Raw genomic sequence first — 6,295 nt, 5'->3', positions numbered from 1 at the left:
ACAAAAAACACGAACCCAAAATGCCATGTGATTGAATATCGTCAAACAAACCATTGTAGGCTACACGCGCTGGTTCCATTCATTTGAAACCTAAAAATGCCGTCGCTTCTTCTTTTAATAACAGCGAAGGAAGACACTTTGAGTTGGGATGGAGTGACGAGTTTTAATGGGATGACAAAGTAGATGATTTGTAGGCTGTTGAAATTAGGAGAAATTATTATCCCCGCCCTCTAACTTAAACTCCGAATGCGAGTATGGCACTGAAGGGAGACGAAAGGGTGCTTTTCACATTCACACGCGTACACAAGCATGCACCCATACAGATAAGAGAGCGTGGTGGGAAAGGATCAAATTACTGAGATTAACAGCTGCGTTACGTTAACTGCTTCTGAATTTATTTATTTATTTGCGTCAAAGCGATTTTTTTAGTGCCCATCTCCACGGTTGACTGAGAAATATCCACAGCTCTAAAGCAGCGTCAGATTTCAGCGATATCTCTTCTCAGCGCTATAGATTACCAGTGTGACATCCACTAATCATGTCCCATTACACAGACAACCTATAGCCTAATCAATCTACAATATCAAACTTTTGCATAAAAACACTTCCTCACCACTTTCCCACCGTCAACACTCAACGCCCACCCACCAGAGGGAAGCGCACTGTCTCCCTGACCTGTCAATCAAACGGTCTGTCTGCGTGTGTTCTATAGGCCAATGCTATGCTGTAGTTTCGTCTGTAGCAGTATGTGTTACTGAGAGATCATGTTGGCGGTTTATGGATAGTTATTTATATTAATTAGGCTATTTAGGTTCATCTTGCATAGTCTGTTGAATGCCATGGTGTAGGGCATTTATTTATTGCATTTACCGTATTAGCCCGAATATAAGACGATCCTGAATATAAGACGACCCCCCTTTTCAGGTTCATGTTTTGGGGAATTTTTTTTTTTTGAAGACTAAATTTAGTTTCACATTAATTTTCATGATAAAAAAACTACAGATAGCTACTCATACCCTTTTCCTTTCTTTGCTCACTTCAGTGGTTACCTGACAAGCGCCAGTAGGCACCTACTGTACAGCCGCCTGGGTGTGACTGTTCTAAGTGCGACACAACATTCCATACTACACTCGCAGAGCATCAGTCTGCACCAGCCAGGCAACCAGTCCAGTAGAGATAGACTATCTATTGTGCAATGCACAGATTTTGGCAAAATGCTTTGTTGACAGCAATATCTAACCAGCAGCCGTCTCGCCAAATCGCCGTTCATTTTATGCATCCAAAGTTTTCCGTTGGACTGTAGAAACCGAACGTGACCAAAAGCAGATTGACGCATTGCATTTGAAACCCATGCGCTGCCTATCAGCACCGTTGACATTAGAAGTCCGATTGGCATTCATGTCGTGCCAAGGGTAAAACTCTTAGTGATTTTATATGAACAAGACCATCTCTTGCCCTAACCATTACTCTCTGTCGCTGTATTGTTGTGAGGGATATCGTCAAATAGGCACCACCTGTCAAGGCGCCGCTCTCTCGCGCACATGAATGACCATTCATTGGCTGATGACAGCATCCAAAACTTAGCCTACAGGTTGTTCATCAAATCATCAATCACCCTTCATTTCTTTAGTTTCAAGTTGTACTGGTGACCAGAGAGAACAACCAAAGCTTTCCTGATGAGACTGTAAAACCGAACACAAATAAAAACAGAGCAACGCATCGCAATTGACTGTTGTGTTTTCCCCCTCGCATTGTCGGCCCGCATCGCGTTGACATTGACAGTTGATAGACGGGCGGTGCAACACTCATCACGAAACGCAGTTAGCATATGCACATTTGATATGGACAAAACAATCTCTCGCCCTATCCATAAGGCTATTGAGTTTTGTGTCATTGTTGTGAAGCATAATGGCCGCATTCAGGTAAAGTAAAGTAAAAAAAAAAAAAAAAAAGTTTTTTGTCTAGTGCGCGGAAATAAGACGACCCCCCTTTTTAGAGTACTATTTTTAGAACAAAAACCACGTCTTATATTCGGGCCAATACGGTAATATAGGCCTTCCACCTTTCTGTCTCATATACCAAGTTTCTCACCTCTATCATACCAAGGTAGGCCTATTTCATGTTTGTATTCGCTGCTGAAGCTGATATAGGCCTATATGTTTTTATAGGCCATTTACAGTACAGTTTGACATTTCATATAGCCTAGTTCTATGCATCATTACATTACACTACACTCACTACACTCATATGATGCTTTTTGTAGTTGTTAAAAGATGCATGAATGGGTTAAAGTGACAATCCAACAATGCAATAGATCGATATTTAATCGGATTGAATCGAATCGTGAATCGAATCGAATCGTGGCCCTCTGGATCGAAATCGAATCGATCCAGCAAATCTGGATCGATTCCCAGCCCTAATTCCCATACACCTAAAACAATATTTATATGTGTGTGTGACATTAGCTACGCAACTCACCCTATTGGGTCATCCTCCACTCCTGGGTCCATCCCCATGGGTGGCCGCTGCTGGCATTGTCATCGTTCATGGGTGGCTGGCTACCCAACTCTGTTCAAAAACATAATGAGATTTAGATGAGATTAAATGTCACAAAAAAATAAATATCATGCAAACTTGCCATAGCATAAACACATGAAACAATGCCAGCATGTATACACTGGGTCTGCATAAGCAGGCACTTCCACTTATCTGGTCAATAAATCTGTCATAGCCAACTGACAGAGGAAAAAAGTTATGTCACAATTTAGCTTTCATGACAGTGCATTACTACATGAGTGCAAATAAATACATCAACAGATTCACAACGCCATGATTTATTGATGAGGTCAGAAGCCTACTGTAAGAAAGCCTAGGACAAGTAATTCAAACATGCAGTCAGTTCAGAAGTCAGTAACTTATAGGCTAACCTCATCCAAACATAACAACCAACATGACCCACTACAAAGACCTCAAGAAAAAAACTAAGTTACATTTAGTCCAACACTGTTAGTAATATGCCAATCTCACATCTATTTGCCTACATCTGCAAAACTACTCAACGTGACTGTCACTCACACACTCCTCTCTGTTTGTTTACATCTGCCGTCCACCTCTCCCAATTAGCTATGCACGACGTGCATGGGATTGTACATTTTGCAAGCGACAGGGATTCATTTTTCAAATAAAGCCGGGCATACACTGTGCGATATTTTCACTCGTGGGTCTTAAGCTTCTGCTCACACTGCACGATGGAATTTCACTGTTTAAAAGTTCACAGCTCACGACTCACGTCCTCACACTACACGAGCCGACAGTCTGCTGCGAGCGAAATGTTTCCACCGTACGACGCGAGAGGCATGTTTCCCCGGTCTGCAGAGGAGTGAACATGCGCACCTGAGGTGGAGATGAGGTCGCGCTCAACAGCGAATCGCATGGCCCTATTAATTTGTGCATGTGAAGTGTCAAATCGGGTCGTAGCACTGCTTTAACTGTGCGATTTACGCACGAGTCACGACCAGAATTTCAAACCGTCTTGATTTTTCTTGCGACCCTGCGATTGCACAATCGTGAGGCAAAATCGCTTGTCGTTACCCCATGTACACTGCACGATGCGAGACTCACGATTGACCTGCGATTGAGCAAGAAATCGGCCTGACTCTCAAAAAGTCGTGCGAGTGCCAAATCAGGGCAAAATCGGGGCAAAAGTCGCACAGTGTAAGCCCAGCTTTAGAAGGGACTATGCAGGCAATTGCATGTCTATTCAGCAAATATCAAAACATTTTACCAGCCAAACTTACTTGAATGCAACAGCAGCAGCAGCAGCAGCAGGAGTAGGAAGTAGGCAGCAGGCAGCTCGCATGCTCTTCTCGTATTCACTCCAACTTCTCGTGTCAACTTTGATGTCGTCCGACATTGTCAACATCCACACATCAATATGTCCGTGAAACACACTGAAATGACGACTCTTCTCCGTTTAGGCTTGTAATTTTCCTTCAGCAATGTAAACCGTGAACACTAAACATGGCACTACTTCTTCCTCAAAGTTTACTGTGTCCCTGGAAACGCATCACTGATCACAAAACAACATCCGGTCGGTTGTCCACTTCCTGGACTATGTGAATGTATTATCCCTGTATTTTAGAGATCAGAGATTAATAAAACCAGTGAAAAACATAGTTACTAAGTTTATTGTATCTCCTTCTGGGCGTTTTCTGTTGTTTTGACGGAGAATAATGAGCAGTGTTTTGCCACGATTTCGCCGTCGCGTCATTTCAACAGCATTCTGGTCAAGGTAAAAAAAATGATCAAAAACGTTTTTTAAAACAATGTCACTGTTAGTTTTACAGCACATACCCACACATATGAGGTATCAAAATGATGGTTCAGATGTCTAGTTTTCAAAAAACACGGGCTGGACTTTCAGTTATGGTGCTGTTGTTTACAAATTGTGTCAGAGTGGCGTGAGTCACGTTTTGACGCGGTGGCGCGTCAATTGAGTTCTAAGGGTTAACACCAAAAGTCTCTGTAGAGACAGCATGCGTTTCTTTTTTAAATTTCTGAGCTGAAAAGTACATGAAATACATGATTAGGCCAGATTCACATACAGCGTAACCAGGGACAGAGCGTGATTCCATGGTCCAGACAAAAAGAAAGACTGACCACCCCCTCCATGGCATCATCAGGTTTGAAAAGATTTTGGTGTCTAACCAGATGTTACAGGGCCTTTGTTTTTGTGGGGTGCAGGGGTTTCTCCCCTGAGAAAATGTGAAAATACCATAGTTAAAAGTAGGCCTACAATTTTAACACAATATGAGAAGAAAAATAAAGACCAATAATGAGGTGTTTCGAAGTTTGGAGGCTTGGGCTTCAGGGCCCCTCTTCAGCCCCTGGGCCTGGGGCCTGGGCAGTAACCTGTCCTGTAGCATGATGGTACAGAAGCAGGAACAGCCAACAAAACACTTGTGCCCAGAATGTGGGTGCAAATTTGACTTTCATTTGGCCATTTTTCTGTGCAGTGTTAAACAGATAGTGAGCGGTGTTCCATTGAAAACAATGGCATAAATACATGTTATGTGACATTTTTTGTGCAGTGTTCCAATTTGTGTCCCATTGAAATGAATGGTACTGTAAGAACTCACATGCAGCTCAAGATGAGGCAAAAAAGAATGAGGCGCGAGTGTGGCTTTTTGCTAGCCTGATTATCATCAACGTTCAAATCTCTTCGAGACTTGGTCTGACCAAGAGCATAACAATTAACATTTCCCAAACGGCATGGTTGACCCACCTCCCTTGGTTTGCTCATGGTTGTTTGCTTACCAACAAAGTGGCAGGAGTTCCCGTATTTTCGGGAACTCAGAAAGTACTTGCATTGCTCTTGACCTGACTAGTTGCAACGCTGAAGGTGTTCCGTCACCAGGAGGGCACAGCCTGGCTAGCTTTTTGCTACAACAATAACTTGTTTAGCTCGACAGAAGAAAGACTTTGCGTGCGTGCGTGCGTGCAAGCTAGTTAGAGGGAGACAGAGAGGAAAGGGAAAGATGGAGAGGAAAAACCCATAGACGAAAAGAGCACTGTGCCTGGGCATCTAACGGGCCCTTTGGTCAGTGAGCACCATGCCTGTCAATCATGGCCACTGAAAGGTCATGGAGAGGTCAAAGGTCATGATAAGTTCAAAGTTCGTGGTGCCGGGAGGAAGTTCCTCTACCCATAGCCTGCAGCAGCATCCATCCCACAACGACCTATTGTGCTGAGGTTACAACACAGAGACATGCGCATGCGTGCACACACACACACACACATACACGTGCGCGCACACACACACACACACATACACGTGCGCGCACACACACACACACACACATGCACGTACACACATTAACACACATCCATGCATGCACGCGTGCACACACACACATGCACACAGACACACATTCACACACACAAACACATGCACGCATACACACATGCTGCACACACACACACATGTATGCACGCGTGCACACACACACACTCACACACGCATGTAGACATATAATCAGAAAGGGTAGATTCCCGTAAACTTGTCCTCAACAACCCACCCAGGACACTTCAACACAAAACCATTGCTATAAATTAAAAATGTCCACACACCCACACACACACATGCACACACTCACAGGCACGAGCATGCACGCACGCGCACACACACACACACACACACACACACACACACACACACACACACTCGCCCTCAGGCTACTGGTAATGTGAACAGTGATAACTGACCCAAGATCGACCTCAGCACTGGACTTGAACT

The 6,295-nt window shown here is 43.8% G+C and overlaps 1 long non-coding RNA gene across 1 annotated transcript in view; it reads right to left on the bottom strand.

Annotated features, from left to right (window-relative positions):
* LOC134458875 (uncharacterized) overlaps positions 1-3,869 on the bottom strand; it is a 4,822-nt gene extending 953 nt beyond the window's left edge. The window contains exons 1-2 of the long non-coding RNA XR_010036675.1: positions 3,798-3,869; positions 2,479-2,568 (exon numbers count right to left, since the gene is read on the bottom strand). This is a non-coding gene — a long non-coding RNA (uncharacterized LOC134458875). The remainder of the gene's footprint in view (positions 1-2,478; positions 2,569-3,797) is intronic.
* Between the last annotated feature and the right edge of the window lie 2,426 nt (positions 3,870-6,295).

The sequence above is a fragment of the Engraulis encrasicolus genome, chromosome 11, assembly GCF_034702125.1.
Source record: "Engraulis encrasicolus isolate BLACKSEA-1 chromosome 11, IST_EnEncr_1.0, whole genome shotgun sequence".
NCBI classification, from domain to species: domain Eukaryota; kingdom Metazoa; phylum Chordata; class Actinopteri; order Clupeiformes; family Engraulidae; genus Engraulis; species Engraulis encrasicolus.
The sequence above is the reverse complement of the archived record's forward strand: the minus strand, read 5'-3'. Positions and strand labels throughout refer to the sequence as shown.